Source organism: Rattus norvegicus, chromosome 15 (assembly GCF_036323735.1).
Source record: "Rattus norvegicus strain BN/NHsdMcwi chromosome 15, GRCr8, whole genome shotgun sequence".
Taxonomy (NCBI): domain Eukaryota; kingdom Metazoa; phylum Chordata; class Mammalia; order Rodentia; family Muridae; genus Rattus; species Rattus norvegicus.
The window spans coordinates 31754106-31769756 of NC_086033.1; the positions used below are offsets into that span (position 1 = coordinate 31754106).

Sequence of the window (15651 nt, forward strand, 5' to 3'; positions counted from 1 at the left end):
AGATAAGAGTTATCTTCTTCGTGGTAGACACCGTGTTGTATGAGCTCTCTTCCTGTTGGCTGTTGCTACTGCACCACCCTTTTGCTGCATACAGAGAAACAGAGGTCCCTTTTGTATTTACTGACCACGTGGTCGAGCCCTGGAAAGCATAGCAGAAAGATGCCCACACGATAGCCACCCAGGGAGATGCCCATGTGTTAGGTGTCCCAGAGGGTGTAGCAGGCGCCAGGAGTCATAGATAGGGAAGACGTAGGCGAGGGAGTATGGAGACATTTTTATTGCAGATACAAGGGAGAACGCAGAGGGAGGGAAGAGTCCAGGCTGAACATGGCCGTGAGACTAAACAGGAGCTGTGGGGAGGGAGAACAAGAGAGGTACTACCAATCAGGAGAGGCAGCCTGGCCAAGAGACTAAGGGAGCAGCTTAGCCATAATCGCTGAGTTGTATATGGGGATCAGGCTGGGGGAGGGGAAGCCCAAGCTCAGACCCTGGGAGCCAGAGATTAGAATAGGGGGCGGGGCGAGAAGTGCTGGGCGGAGCCACATGCACCGAGAGCAAGCCAGCCTCTGCTTTGATGTGTTGATACGACCTCAGCTAGCCATTTATCCCGGGTTTCTGAGATCCAAACGTGCATTTTATGCTCTAGACTTCTATTTTCTTTCTCTCAAAACAGTCACAAAGTTTTAACAAATGGTTTCACTCGGGTTTTTAGCTTCTTTTCCAGAGACTAAAAACTCGCTTTAATTCTCTCAATCACTTACTGAGGAAATTCCAACTAAAGGCCATTCCTTTCTCTTTTCCTGAGATCTGGAGGCAGGAGCCTGAGGGGAAAAAAAGAAGAAAGGAAAAACTGAGCCAACACTGGCGAAAGACCTAATTTCTCACTGGGAGATTTCTCACTGGCCCTCTACAAACACTGAGACTGGGAGAAAAGCATTAGCCATGGCCACACCATTCCGTACCACTCCTCCATTCAGGTTAAATAATGGTAGTCCCCAAAACTAACGTACAGTGCTTCTCTGAACTCTGTGACTCCCAGTGACTCCAGAAAATGGCTGACGTGTAAGATGTTTATAAGTCACTTGACAAGCTGATGAGACAGGCTACTCCATGACCGGCTTCAAATTCAGGAGATTAGATCTAAAAACCCAGGCTTCAGGTAGCTGGCCAGAAACTGCCCCACCATCTGACCTGAAGCAAGGACAATGGGTCAGTAGTTTCTAGGCAACCCCAACACTGGGGTAATGGAATGTCCTTAGAGATAGGGTAAGAAAAAGTTGATCTACCCCAGAATTCCAAAGCGCTTTAAATCAAGCCTCTGAGATCACTTGGGTGTCTCTCTGATCTGTATAAGGGGGGACCCCAGCGTTATGGGCTTCTGCACAAGGAAACACTCTTAGAGTTTGCATGCTCTTTGAGTCAGTGAATCATGGCCCCTTACTTACAAAGTGTTAACTCACCACTTCATTCCCCAGCTACACCCAGCGACAGCCAACCATGGTTCAGGAAAGGAAACTTGGCCCCCCTCCCTTCCTCTTTCCTACCCCAAAGCTACCATAGCCCGCAAAGCAGTCAATGGATGGATGGGTTCTGTGGTTCTTCTTTGAAGATCCCCCCATGGGTCTTTTCCTTAGTAAATACAAGCCATGTTGCTATTGAGTCTCTCTCTCTCTCTCTCTCTCTCTCTCTCTCACACACACACACACACACACACACACACACACACACACCATCCAAAGCTTAGACCAACACTGCCTTTATCGGCATGGGAGAGATAACATACACAGAAATCATCATGAACCCAGACGATTGCATTGACCTACAGAGGCATCCCCAGGAAACTGCTCACAAGAAACTCACCCAAGCCATAGACATACTTTTAAAATATAGACATAAACCTAGATTTATTATAATAAATGGGAATAGCTTCCTAAGCATAACCCACATGTGCTATATGTGATGTTGTATCCATTCTTATTCTGACTTAGAAGTGCCTCCATTGCCCACCAACTCCTCTACTGACTCAGGCTACTCTACATAACCTACGCATTCCCTCAGGCACTTTACATCATAATGAGTCATTGCATACTCAGAACCTACTGTACATGCAAAGGCTGATTGGTTAGAACTTCAGTGACTGGAGAGATGGTATTGTTGCAGGTCCAGAGCCTAATTACAATATATTTTGGGCTATCTTTTTAGCCCACCATTCTTTGTGGTTTACCTCTGTATCTCAACTAGCTGACAAACCTAACATCCTGTAACTAACAGATTTTAAATAAACTTTTGGAACTTGCTAACAATCAAATTCCACCAAAAAGGGTTCGGATAGACTCTCAAACAGTGTCGAAGGCAAATAACAGTGCTGTTGGGGATGGGTTCTAATGCTTTGACTTAATTGAGAATCCACGTGTCCAAATGCTGAATGATGGTCCTTGTCCCCAGTTGGTTTTTGATTGATCAGTAAAGATGCCAGTGGCTGTGGCTGGGCAAAGGGAAATAGGGCAGGACCTTCAGATTTGTACAGGCTAGGAACCAGGCAAGAGGACACAGAGAATTGCCATGACTCGGAGGGAGAAGGATGGGACATAGGAGCTGCATTAAAGAGAGGCAACCAGTCATGCGAGAATGGCTGACATACCCACCAATGTGTTTGAAACGTATCTTGATTTGTAATTTTGTTTTGTTTTTGTTTTTTAAGACAGGGTTTCTCTGTGTGTCCTGGAACTTGTTCTGTAGACCAGGCTGGCCTTAAACTCACAGATATTCACCTGCCCCTCTCTTTAGTGCTGGGATTAAAGGCATGTGCCATCACTACCCAGCGATTCATAACTTTTGTTGTTGTTCAGTTCCTGAAAAAAAAATTCATGAAAGTTCTTCTGTGTTGAAATATAGAATTTCCAATGATTTAAACCTATGCTCCCAGAACATATTTGGCTCCATAATGAAGTGTTTCTTATCCAGGGTTGAGGTGAGAGCTGTTTTTTCATCCACTCATTCAATAGCTCATTAGTTTAAGCAGACCATGTTGCTGTGGCCTATGTTAGGAGGCAGAACACAAGAATGATCTGAAAGCTCAAGCTGCTCATTTCTACAAAGGCAAGATCACACACACACACACACACACACACACACACACGCAAGTGGCGTACAGCGTGAACAGCGTGGTGGGGTGCCAAAGTGAGTGTTCGCAGTCAGTAGATCCCAGGAAAGCCTGAGGATGAAAAGAAACTGGAGTTCAGCCAGGAGGAATGAGGGGAAGACAAAGCCAGAGAAGATAAGCAGAAAGAAAGGAGGGAAGCGCCCGGACTGTGGGAACAGCATTGGCAAAGGCCAGAGTCTGGGTAAAGCGGAAGCACTTCCACAGCGCTGGGAGAGAAAGAACAAAGCGGGCCCCTCATTAGACCCACAAGCCAGTCTAAATCTCTTTCCCAAGGCAGAGTGAAATTTTGTTCAGAGACTGTGTGAGCTTAGGCATCTTTTAACAGTGTGGCTTATAATTACAGCATTGTCTCTAGTCATTGTTAGGTAGCCTCCCAGAAAAGCCAGTTACCCCATGCTAATGTATAACTCCTTTGTTTTCTGTAAAATAGCCAGCTCTGGTCTGAGAAAGAGCTTCATGCCTCTATTCAAGTGGAATGAATACCCGTCTCTGGCTGAATAAGAGAAAATCTTGGGCTTTAATGATCTGTGGACCTTTCTTGGATGCACATAGCCAGAGCACCATGTAACCTCGTTCCCTCTACAGCACGGAGAAAGAAGGGCTGCGGGGAGACTGAAGAATGAGCCAAGGCCTCGCCATCCCTGGGCAGGCACAAAAGAGAAGCCTGAGTGAGCACGGTTAGAAGGAGCGGGCGGAGGCTTTTGAGGCAGCGTAGAAAGAGAAGGGAGATGATGGGAGCACGGAAAGGGGGAGAAGCCCCTTCCCCAAAGCTGGTTGAAGCATCTCTCCAGCTGAAGAACAAGAATTCCAGCAATTGACGCGCACTGTAAAGACTGGACCCAGAATACTGCTTCTCAGGTTTTTGTTAAAATAATGCAAAGGCTTAAGACCTGAGGGAGCATCCCAGTCCTTTCCCAGACACTTCCTAAGACTCTTTGAGACATTAACTTGGTCTTTAAGCAAATATGTCCTACCTTCCTGGTATAGTTTTAGTTTACCCATTGTAATTCCACCAAGAACTGCCCTGTGCCCTCATTTAGGTTCCTTAGTGACGTTTTGAAAAAAATAGTTTCAACCCAAAAGAATCCTGTCTATGCAAGAAGCACCATTCTCTCAAAAGGGAAAAAATGTAATTCATTCTGTGACCAAAGATGAGTGACCATGCCCAGGGTCGCAGATTTTGGTTACCCTGAATTCCATGTTCCCAAGGGATAGCTGTTTCATGGGGTTTTTAATAGTGAAAAAACATAAAACTCTTTAAATGTATTGATGGGTGTGCTGAAGAGATGGTTCAGTGGTTAAGAGCACTGACTGCTCTTCCAGAGGTCCTGAGTTCAATTCCCAGCAACATAGTGGCTCACAGCCACTTGTAATGAGATCCGATCCCTCCTCTGGTGGGTCTGAAGGCAGCTACAGTGCACTCACATAAATAGAATAAATAAATCTTTTTCTATATGAGTACAGTGGGTAGGTAGTGTGCAGCCAACTGGGGAAACCTCTGTTATAGGCCTCAGATGTTATCTGGTGACATTCTTAGCTAGGGATCTATCAATGCATTCCAAAGTTCTTCACCAGATAATCACAAGGCTACTAGGCCAGACACAGAGGTAGACAAGAAATGGCTATTAATGGTGCTAAAGATAGCCCAAGATACAGTACCATTATGCTGTAGACCTGTACCATCCCACAGTCACTGAAGCTCTAATCAGTTCATCACCCTTGTAGGGCGTTCAGTGTGAAGTTTATCTTCTTTCCGCTGTAGCAGGGCCGCAGGACCATTCTCTCTCAGGGAAGCCCACCTCTGCTCTCAGGCGTCTTATTTTCTTCCTGGGCATCTTCTTCCTCTTCTTAGCCCTTGTGCTTAAGATCTATATTTAAAATGTCATCTTATAGAGCACAATTGTACCCCTACCATGCTATGTCTACCTGTCAGATACGACCATATCAACAAAGCTCTTTCCAGAAGGACAATTTGACTCACTGACTTCCTTTCAGTCCCTCCCCACAATAACTTTACACTCCCTATATCTGAGGCTGGTTTGCAATTTGTCATAAACCCTGGGACAAACAGCAGATGTCTGGATTTGACGATGAGACAGTTAACCAACCCTTCCCTGGGGAAAAGAACATTGGCCCCAGGTTACCTGCATTGACTCCTTTGTTACAGAGACATTTTATTCAAGGTCAGGTTTAAAGAAAATGGGGTAGGCATATCCTCTTAAAGAGTCACCACTTTTTACATAGAAAGGAGTCAAAAGGTCTGTCGGCGACTTTCCTGTTGTTGTGATGGAATATCCTTGTCAAAAGCAATTTAGGGAAGACAAGGTTTGTTAGGCGTCTGATTCCAGAGAAATAGAGGTTGTCAGAGAAGCTATAGCAATAGACAGGAGGACAAAGCTGGCTGAGCACAGTTTTCATCCTCACATAGGAAACAAAGAGAGAGAACAGGAAGTAAGGCAAGACTATAAACCCTGAAAGCCCAGCCCCAGTGACCTAATTCATCCAACGAGACTGCATCTCCTAAAGGTACCAGAACCTCCCAAGACAGTGCCACTAACTGGGGACCCAGTGTTCAGATGCACGAGCCTACGGGAGACATTTCTCATTCAAACTACCACATTCCATCCCCTGGCTTCTCTAGGCTCCTGGCCATGCCATGATACAAGACATGTTTAGTGTAGCTGCAAAACTCCCCATAGGTCTTCACAGTCTCAATACTGTTCAAAAGTCCAAGGCCTCTTCTGAGACTCAAGGAACTATCTTAACTGTGACCCTCCATTTAAATATATATTTATATTCATCCCACACTAAAGTAGATCAATGAGGACATGATGAAGAAAGATTGGACAAACCAAGACCAAGCAAGCCCTTCAGTGCAAACATCAAATTTTGTAGTTATATCCAGTATCTGATGCTTCAGTTTTAAAGGGCTCAGATGCCTCGGCCCCTCCATCTTCGCTTCCTACACTATCTCCCCCTCCCCTTCCCCTCTCTCCAATCCTTCCCAAATAGTTCCACAAACTGAACTAAGCATTCATTTGAATGCTTACGTTTATGAGTCTGTGGGGGAGGGGGGGGATTCTCATTCAAACCACCATAGTCCATTTCTGACTGGAAATGAAGTAGAAACTCAAGGCGGGAATCTAAAGTTGGGAACTGTAGAAACCTGGTTCAAGAATGAGGTCATCTGAGGAGATTGCTGGACGCTTGCGAAGAAAACAAGAGAAGAATCTTAGGACCTAAGTTTCTTCAAAACACAGAACTGGGGGCTGGGGATTTAGCTCAGTGGTAGAGCGCTTACCTAGGAAGCGCAAGGCCCTGGGTTCGGTCCCCAGCTCCGAAAAAAAAAAAAAAAAAAAAAAAAAAAAAAAAAAAAACAAAACACAGAACTGTTCTTGGAATGCGTTTTTGTGCTAAGCTAAGAAGGTAAGAGTGAGTTTACTTCAGATTATTCATTACAGCTGGCTATTGTTATTTGTTTATGTGCCTCTATGGAAAACATGATTTTGCCTCAAGAAGCTTGTCCTTGTCCTTGTCACAGGTTACTCGTGTGATTCTCCTTAACAGAATATAAACTGTCTGATGCCCAGAATAAAGCTGGTTGTTGCACAGGACTTTAGTCCACCTCACATATCAGCTCCATTCTCCCAGGTCCCACCACCTCTAGATGAGTGACACGGAACCAAAGCAGACTACGGAAGAGCACTCCTTCCTGACTTGCTTTCCATGGCTTGCTCAGCGACCTTCCTTTTACACAAAGGACCACCTAACCAGCAATGACACTGCCTCCCCCTGTAGGATTGGCTCTCCCACATCAACTCAGCAATCAGGAAAATGTCCCAGGGACCTTCCGGTAGACTGGTCTAACGGAGGCACTTCCCCAGTTGAGTTTCCCTCCCCCCAGATGACTCTAGCTTGTGTCAAGTTGGCAAAAACTATCCACCATAGATAGAAAGAACCTTCAAAGATATATCTAAAGTTCTAAAAGATCATAGCTGCCAATCCTAACTATTGTACTGGTCTGGTCTGGTCTGATCAGTACGGAATCAAACAGTCCCCTGAGGGGGAAGTGAGGATGATTATAGGAAAGATAGAAAAAAGACACAAGAGACAGATAATGGGAGGGCTGAAGGTCTAGACCAGGCCAGCAGCAAGTGTATTTCTCATGGCCTTCCTATACTACAGGACCGTGGGAAGCAAAGCCCCAAGCTAACGAAAACAAATGCTGAAATATACACAAGACATTTGTTCTCACACAAAAATCTCCCTGTTCCTGCCACCAAGGTCAATAGAATCTTCAGCCCCTGGCCTTGAGCCTCAAGTGCACCTCCTCTAATCACTCCATGCCTCAGCAGGCTAGGAAATCTGCCAACAGACCTTGACCTGTCTTGACTCTGCTTGGCAGGCAGACTTTTTCTTTTTTTCCCCTCTGCTTCAGAGAAGCAACAAACAGCTCCCAACATTGTACTCAATGAAGCTATCTATTAAAATTGAGCTGAGACAGCAAATGACAGACTTGGATTAACTACCAGAACCCAACAGTCCAGCCTACAGCAGCTTCAGTGGTGGCAGAGGGCATGAGATGACTGTGCTCGTGGCCATGGGTCCCAAAGCCACCCTACACAGTAGACAAAAGAAATCTCCCTTTTAACATAATTCAGGACAACACAGATGCTATCTTTAAGGATCTCAGCCTATGGAGTGTGCAGCTAGTCACAAAGATGCAGGATTCTGTGTGTCAAATTTGAAGGAGTAGATTTCCCTGAAGGAGGCTTTAACAAAGGACAGTGCACTCTTGGGGAACTGTCATTTCAAGTGGACGTTACAGAAGTCAGGAAACAAAATGAAGGTGGCTTTGAAAGGTAGACTCAATGGCAGAGGAATAGGTGGCTCGTAAGAACCTCGAGGCAGATGGGACACCTTCAATTCTGGCTACAGGATAACTTCTCGAGGGTGGTCAGTCGCCCTAGGAACTGGTGAGCAGACTCCCCAGTGGAGAATGCCTTTCAAGGTGAACCTCCTTGTTTCAGCTCCAATGCAGACTTTACAGAGAACCAATAGATAAGAAAAAAGCATCAAGACCATGACTGTCCCTTAAACCTGGGCAGTGGCAACACTGCTCAGCCCGAGTATCCACACTGAGTCCAACATCGTAGGGAAAGCCAGAAGAGGACTGGTTCAGAAGCAGCAAAAGGGATCTTGGAAGGAGATGTGGTGTGAGGAAGCTGGAGCAAGAGCACAGGCTTGTGGCAGTCGCCCTTCACGCTCCAGTCCCTGTGCCTGGCACTGTCTGCCCTTCAGCTCGAGAAACAGCTCAAGAGTGTATGTCAGCTGTTTACAAATGGTTTCTAAATGAAGAAGGAAGAGAAGAAGAAGGGGAAAAAATCACATTTTCCATAATGAAAACAGCCTAAGGAACTTATGAACACGTCACCAGCTCTGCAAGGGATACTGGAAGGGATCCCTTAGATGAGGAGGATAAAGTTGTCACCCACAGGAGAAAAACCATAGCAAACTGTTCACCAAAAGTGGTCTAAGAAAGCCCCCACAAGATCAGCAAAATAGCAGGAATCAGCATACACTTTAAATAGCAACTCTTGAGTATTAGAAATCTCGATTCGCCAATAGAAGTGAGACAGGCTAGCACACTGTCTTAGGAAACAGGATCCTCCTCCTTCTTGCCTCCAGCTTTTATGGCCCATCACCCAGTCTGAGGTGGACTTTGGTGATGTTTTTGAGTCGTTTCTGCTCCTGTAAATAACTCCAGTATAATTCATTGGCTCACTCAGTTGGATTTTGATGGTACCCATACTTTGGTCTGTTGTGGGCTCCCATTGGGTGAGTAGCTGTTGTTTATATCTCCCCCAGGGAGAGCGTCACACAACAGGTACTAAGAGCCTATCTCAGAAAGTTTGAGAGCTCTCAAATATATAAACTAAGACTTAGGACTTAATTAAGACTTAAGCCTTAAGACTTTACAAAACCTAGCTGGGCAGTGCTTGTCACATGCCTTTAATCCCAGCACTGGGGAGGCAGAGGCTCGTGGATCTCTGAGTTTGAGGCCAGCATGATCTACAGATGGAGTTCCAGGTCACCCAGCAATACACAGAGGAGCCTTATGTCAAAATACCAAAAATAAATAAATTAAGCAAATAAATAAATAAATAAACAAGAATGTGAAAGACTCTATGAAAACAAAACAAAGCCAGAAACATTAGAAAGGAAGAAACAATTAAAATCAGGGCAGACATTGAAATGTAGCCCAACACTGCAATTGTGGCTATTTTGCTTCCCTCCTCTACAATCAGAGCCTGATCATTACTAAAAGCTCAAGTGAGTCTAATCTAAAAACTATCTACTACTACATAGCAGGCAGAGCCAGCAGGAGTTAGACTCAGGACACAAATCCTACGAGCTGTCGGTGTTACAGTGTGATGAGAAAGGCATCCAATAAATATGGTGGTAAGTGGCTGACCCAGGAGGGAGATAAAGGCTGTTGCTCTCATAATGCTGATGTCGCCGAGGCCATCAAGTGGAGGGAAAGGAAGTGCCTTTCTATTGCCCGCCCAGCCCCTCACTTCCAGCTCATATATTGTCAAGAGTTTCTGCCTGGTTGAGATAGTTATTTCTACTGACAAAGTCCTGGAAAGAGACTTACGATGTGTCCTCTAGGTATGGGGATCCCCCCCCCCACCCAGGAAAGATGAGCAATCGCATAAACCATTTCCACAGCCAGTGGGAACTTATAAAACTGACAGCATTTCCATTCTAAAAGTCAGGGTAGAAAGTAACCAACTAGAGAAGAGTAAAACACAGTTCAGTGGTTATGAGTATGTATTATTCTTACAGAGGACTCAAGTTCCATTCACAGCACCCACATCAGGCAACTGCCTAGAACTCCAGCTCTACAACTGCTGCTCTAGGAAGTCCAATATCCTCTTCCAGCTTCCATGACATTTTCATTCATGTCCCCATGTGCACGTGCGTGCGCGAGCGCACACACACAGAGCTAATTAAAAATAAATATTTTTAAAAGAATGAAAGAAAAAAGAAAAGCCAAAAACAACACAAATAATGAGATAAAGAGTTAGTGGTAACATACACCTTTATTCCCAGCACTTGGGAGGCAGAGGCAGGTGGATCTCTGTGAGTTTGAGGCCAGCCTGGTCAACAGAGCAAATTCCAGGACAGCTAGGGCTACACAGAGAAACTCTGTCTCAAAAAAACACGAGCACACATGCACGTGCGTGCGCGCGCGCACACACACACACACACACACACAGAGTTGGTTTTTTGGAAAGAGAAACAAGATTAACAAATGCTTGGTCAAATTAGCCTAAAGGGGGAGAGAGAAAAATCAAATTAATAAGAATTAAAAGATGAGGGCTGGAGAAATGGCTTAGCAGTGAAGAGGACTGGTGGCTGCTCTTGTAGAAAACCCAGGTTCAAGTCCTAGTACCCACAGAGCAGCTCACTACTGACTATAACTCAAGTCCCAGAGGATCAGATACCTCTTCTGGCTTCTAGGAGCACCAGGCAGGCAAGTGGTACACAGACATACATGCATACAAAAATCTATACACGTAAGTAAAAACTAAAAGCTAAAAAATAAGTAAAATAAACCAAGAGATTAAAAAGGGAGACATTACAACAGATGCCAATGAAACTCGCAACCATGATGACAAGCTTTAAAAATATACTCCAACAAATTAGGAAACTTCTCTGTAGAAAATAACCCACTGAAGTTAAACCAAGAACAAATAAATCATTTAACTAGATCCATAACCAACGGTGAAATTGAAGCCATAGTAGAACATCTCCCAACTTAAAAAAAAAAAAAAGTCCAGGACTTAATAAATAAAATAATTAATAAAAAAAAGTCCAGGCAGGACTAGGTTCACTGCAGAATTCTAACAGAATTTTGAAAACCCAAGACCAATGCTACTCAAATTGTTCCATAAAATAGAAAAGGAATGGAGGCTTCTGAGCTTTTTTTTTTTTTTTTTTTGCTTTTTTTTTTTCGGAGCTGGGGACCGAACCCAGGGCCTTGCGCTTGCTAGGCAAGCGCTCTACCACTGAGCTAAATCCCCAACCCCTCCAAGCTCTTTTTTAAGAACAGAAAGAAGTATTGCCGTATCAAAACCAGATAAAGACACCAAAAAAGAAGAAGACACAAAGGAAATAACAGCCCTATCTCCTATTAAATATCTATTTTTTAAAATTCTCAATAAAATAGAATATTGGCACTTCAAGATTCAAAAGTACATCAAAAATGTTTGTTGTGGGGCTGGAGAGATGGTTCAGTGGTCAATCATGCTTGACACTCCTTGCAGAGGACCCAAGTTCTGTTCTTAGCATCCATATAGTGGCTCACAACCATCTGTTAATCTGATTCCAGTAGATATATATGATGCCTTCTTCTGGCCTGCTTAAGTACTAAATGCACACATTACAGATACTTACATGTGAGCAAAGCACTCATACACATAAAAATAAATAATAAATAACAGGTTGTTCATTATGACCAAGTAAGCTTTATTCTACCACAAAGTTCAAGTCCAAGTGGATCAAGGACTTCAGTGTAAAACCAGACACACTGAACCTGAAAGAACCCCAAATTGGGGAGACTCTCGCTCCAGTCTCGGGATGGTGGCGTGCCCCAGGAAACACGAGAAGCCAATCTTGATGTAACAACAAGAGGCAGCTTTATTAACGAGATCTCGGGCCGACACCGAGGTCTCGGGCCAACACGCATCTCACGCAGGAGATAGAGGAGCCGACCACGAGCCTCTAAAGGCAGGGGTTTATATAGGGAAAGCCAGGGGATTTCGAGGTTACACATGATTGGCTGATTCAAATGGTGCACAGTTACTTTTGGCGAGGAGTTACATCAGCAAAGCATACGTGCAATCTAGTATCTCAGCAATGTGGGTAGGGTGACTCATCTCACTCAGCAGGGGGGTGACCCATCCTCAGGGAGTGAAGGAAGGGGAGGGGGTGGCTCCAGCCGGTGAACCCTATCTCAAATTCTCTCAGGCATGTTCGGACTTTGTTTGTGACTAACTCTTTGAAATTTAACTCTTCAAACCTAATAGAAGAGATCGTAGGAAAAAGCATCGAACTCATTGGTACAGCGTGAAATTTCCTAAACAGAACTGCAATGGCTCAGGTCTAAGATCAACAGTTAGTTGATAAATGGGACCTCATGAAACTGAAAGGCTTCTGTAAGGCAAAAGACACAGTCAATAGGACAAAACAGCAACCTACAGAAGAGTAAAAAAGACTTTCCATTAACCCCACATCTGATAGAGAGCTAATATTCAAAATATATGAAGAACTCAAGAAGCTAACCTCCAAAAAAACCCCCAAATAATCCAATGTAAAAATGGGGTACAGAGCAAAACCGAGAATTTACAACCGAGGAATCTCGAATGGCCAAGAAGCACTTTAAAGGGGCTGGAGAGATGGCTCAGTGGTTAGGAGCACTGTCTGCTCTTCCAGAGGTCCTGAGTTCAATTCCCAGCAACCACATGGTGGCTCACAACCGTCTGTAATTGAATCCGATGCCCTCTTCTGGTTTGTCAGCAACAGAATGCGCATAAACATTAAATAAATAAATCTTTAAAAAAAAAAAAAAGAAGCACTTTAAAAATGTTCAAAGTCCTTAGTCATCAAGGAAATGCAAATCAAAACGACCCTGAGACTCCAGGAAAGGAAGGCCAGCCAGGAATTCCGGGGAGTGGGGGGTGGGGGGGCGGAGGTGATCGGAGTTTTTGTTAATGGTCTGTTGGACTGTCTGTATTTGGACCACAAAGCTCTGCCGGAAAACAAAAGTGGGAAGAAGATACTGTCTCTGTCTTGGGAGTGGGAAGGCCTGGGTCTTTGGAATGGGCGCCAGGGGTTATTCACAGTCTTTGTTTAATCTGGATTTCCATGGGTCTGAGTGGGTCGTCAGCTGGAGTACGAGTCAGCCGGGTGTGCGAGCCCCACGTGGTAGGAGCCAGTTGTGAGACACGCTGCCGAGGCAGGCGGAACTCGGAGGAACCAGATGTGGGTCCACCGGAGGAGATAGTTGAGCACACATGAGATGAAAGAAGTGGGGGATTCTGGGAGTTAAAGGGGCTGGGAACTGGAGAGACGGCTCAGCAGTTAAGAAAAGCTCTCACAGAGGATCAGGGTTCAGTTTCCAGCACCTACGCAGTGGTTCAGAGCTCTCTGTAACTCCAGTTCCGCTCCAGTGTTTTGGTTTTTTTTTGCTTTTTATTTTGGTTTTTTTTTTTTTTTTTTTTTTTTTTGGTTCTTTTTTTTCGGAGCTGGGGACCGAACCCAGGGCCTTGCGCTTCCTAGGTAAGCGCTCTACCACTGAGCTAAATCCCCAGCCCCACGCTCCAGTGTTTTTGTGTTCCATGAGCACCAAGCTCACACTGGTGCATTTATACGCATTCACGCATTCAGACAAAACATTTACACACATAAAGTAAAAAAAAAAAATCTTTATGAAAACTGTTTTGAATAAAAAGGCTTATGTGGGGATGGGGAGACAGGCAAAGAAGCAGTTAATGAGTGTTTGTTTAGTCACTATTCACTAAAAGAACAGAAGTGATAGAATGGATACATACATACCAAAGGCGCATTATTAGATCGGCTTACATGATATGATGTAAGTAATTCAGCCACAGCTGTCTCCTACCAGAGAGGCCGAAAATCCAGCAGTTGCTCAGTCTGCAAGGCAACCAGTCTAAAGCTGAAGAATTCCCGGAGAGCAGCTGGTCATGGTCAACACTGCAAATGGAAAAAATCGGTTCTAATATTAGTGAAGGAATGCCACAACAGAGTGGGTGGACTTATCAACAAGAGCGAGGCTAAACAGGCAAAAAGCTGTTTCCTTCTTCCATGTCCTTTGATCTGGGCTGCTTACACTTAGGGTGCGTCTTCCCATTTAAAATCTCACAGGGCTAGAGAGATGGCTCAGTGGTTAAGGGCACTGACTGCTCTTGCAGAGGTCCTGAGTTCAAATCCCAGCAACCACATGGTGGCTCACAACCATCTGTAATGAAATCTGATGTCCTTTTCTAGTGTTCCTGAAGACAGCTACAGTGTACTTATATATATAATAAATAAGTAAATTTTTTTTAATTTTAAAATCTCTCACAGAAGTGACCAGTAACTTAGAGTTTAGTTGATTCCAGACCCAGTCAAATTAACAACTAAGATCAACCATCGCAACAGGCTAACCCAAAGTAAGAATGTATGAGAAACCATTATAGAAATTCAGCAGTCAGAAACCTTATTTAAAATACCAAAATAATAATAATAATAATAATAATAATAAGAAGAAGAAGAAGAAGAAGAAGAAGAAGAAGAAGAAGAAGAAGATGAAGAAGAAGAAGAAGAAGAAGAAGAAGAAGAAGAAGAAGAAGAAGAAGAAGAAGAAGAAAGGAGTTTCGACAGTAATACCCTGCGTGGGTGGTCAATGCTTCTCACAGAAGATGGATAACAAAACAAAATTCAGGAATGGGATTTTTCAGTACCCACAATCTACCACACCCCCTTTGATCATTGCACCCCTCCCTCACCCCAGCTCCTCTCCACTTACCTGGCTTGCTCTTGTGCCCCGAATTAAACACACAAAAGCTTTGAAGCTGGGCTCTATGACTGAGAGAGAACATGCGGTGTTCGTCTTTCTAAGCCTCCTGATACACTGTTTATCAGAGAAGCTCCAGAGGCCTTCAGAACAACACGAACTGTTCCCATTGTACTCGCTTGTTCCCTATAACTAGAGGACAAGACCTTTGTCCTGGTCAGCTTTAACTGTCAGTTTAACACAGCCAGCAGTCCTCTGAGAGGACATTATCTAGATCAAATCTCCCCATGTGTATGGGTCTATGAAGGATTGTCTTGATTACTAACTGATGCATGAGGGTCCAGCCCACTTTGCGTAGGACCATCCCTAGGTCCTGGATTGTCTAAAAATGTTAGCTAAACATAAGCCAGTGAACAAGCCAGAGAGCAAGCCCCAAAGCAATATTCCTCCATGATTTCTGCTTCAGTTTCCTGCCTTGAGTTCCTGTTCTGAATTCCTTCAATGATGGACTGTTACCGAGTGTAAAATGAAATAAATCCTTTACTATTCTAAGTTGCTTTGGGTCAGGGTATTTTATCCCTTCACGAGAAAGGAAACAATTATACTATGGCTGAATGCACCATGCACAATTTGACTATTAGATATAAAGAAATAAATCTCAAATCACTTTGGAAACTTCCTCCCTGCTAGCTAACACACCCAATATCAGAAGGTACTAGGCAGATTGTTAGGGGGAAAAAAGACGTCAGTGATCATACCTGGCCTGGGGCCTGAATGCTACAATACCAACTTACCAGGACAGAGTTGCCGTAGTGGCATGACTGTTACGGGGTAACCAACTGGTTTCCAACTGGATTTGAGGCTGGTTCCACAGGAGGGAATTCATGCCTGACACTTCAACCTG

The 15651-nt window shown here is 44.3% G+C and overlaps 1 long non-coding RNA gene across 1 annotated transcript; it reads right to left on the reverse strand.

Moving 5' to 3' along the window:
- Positions 1–255: 255 nt before the first annotated feature.
- On the reverse strand, positions 256–14943 carry LOC108352920 (uncharacterized). Its single transcript, XR_001841328.3, has 4 exons — positions 14760–14943; positions 1011–13945; positions 762–821; positions 256–350 (listed from the first exon to the last, which is right to left on the reverse strand). It is a non-coding gene; the product is annotated as an uncharacterized LOC108352920 (long non-coding RNA).
- Positions 14944–15651: the final 708 nt, after the last annotated feature.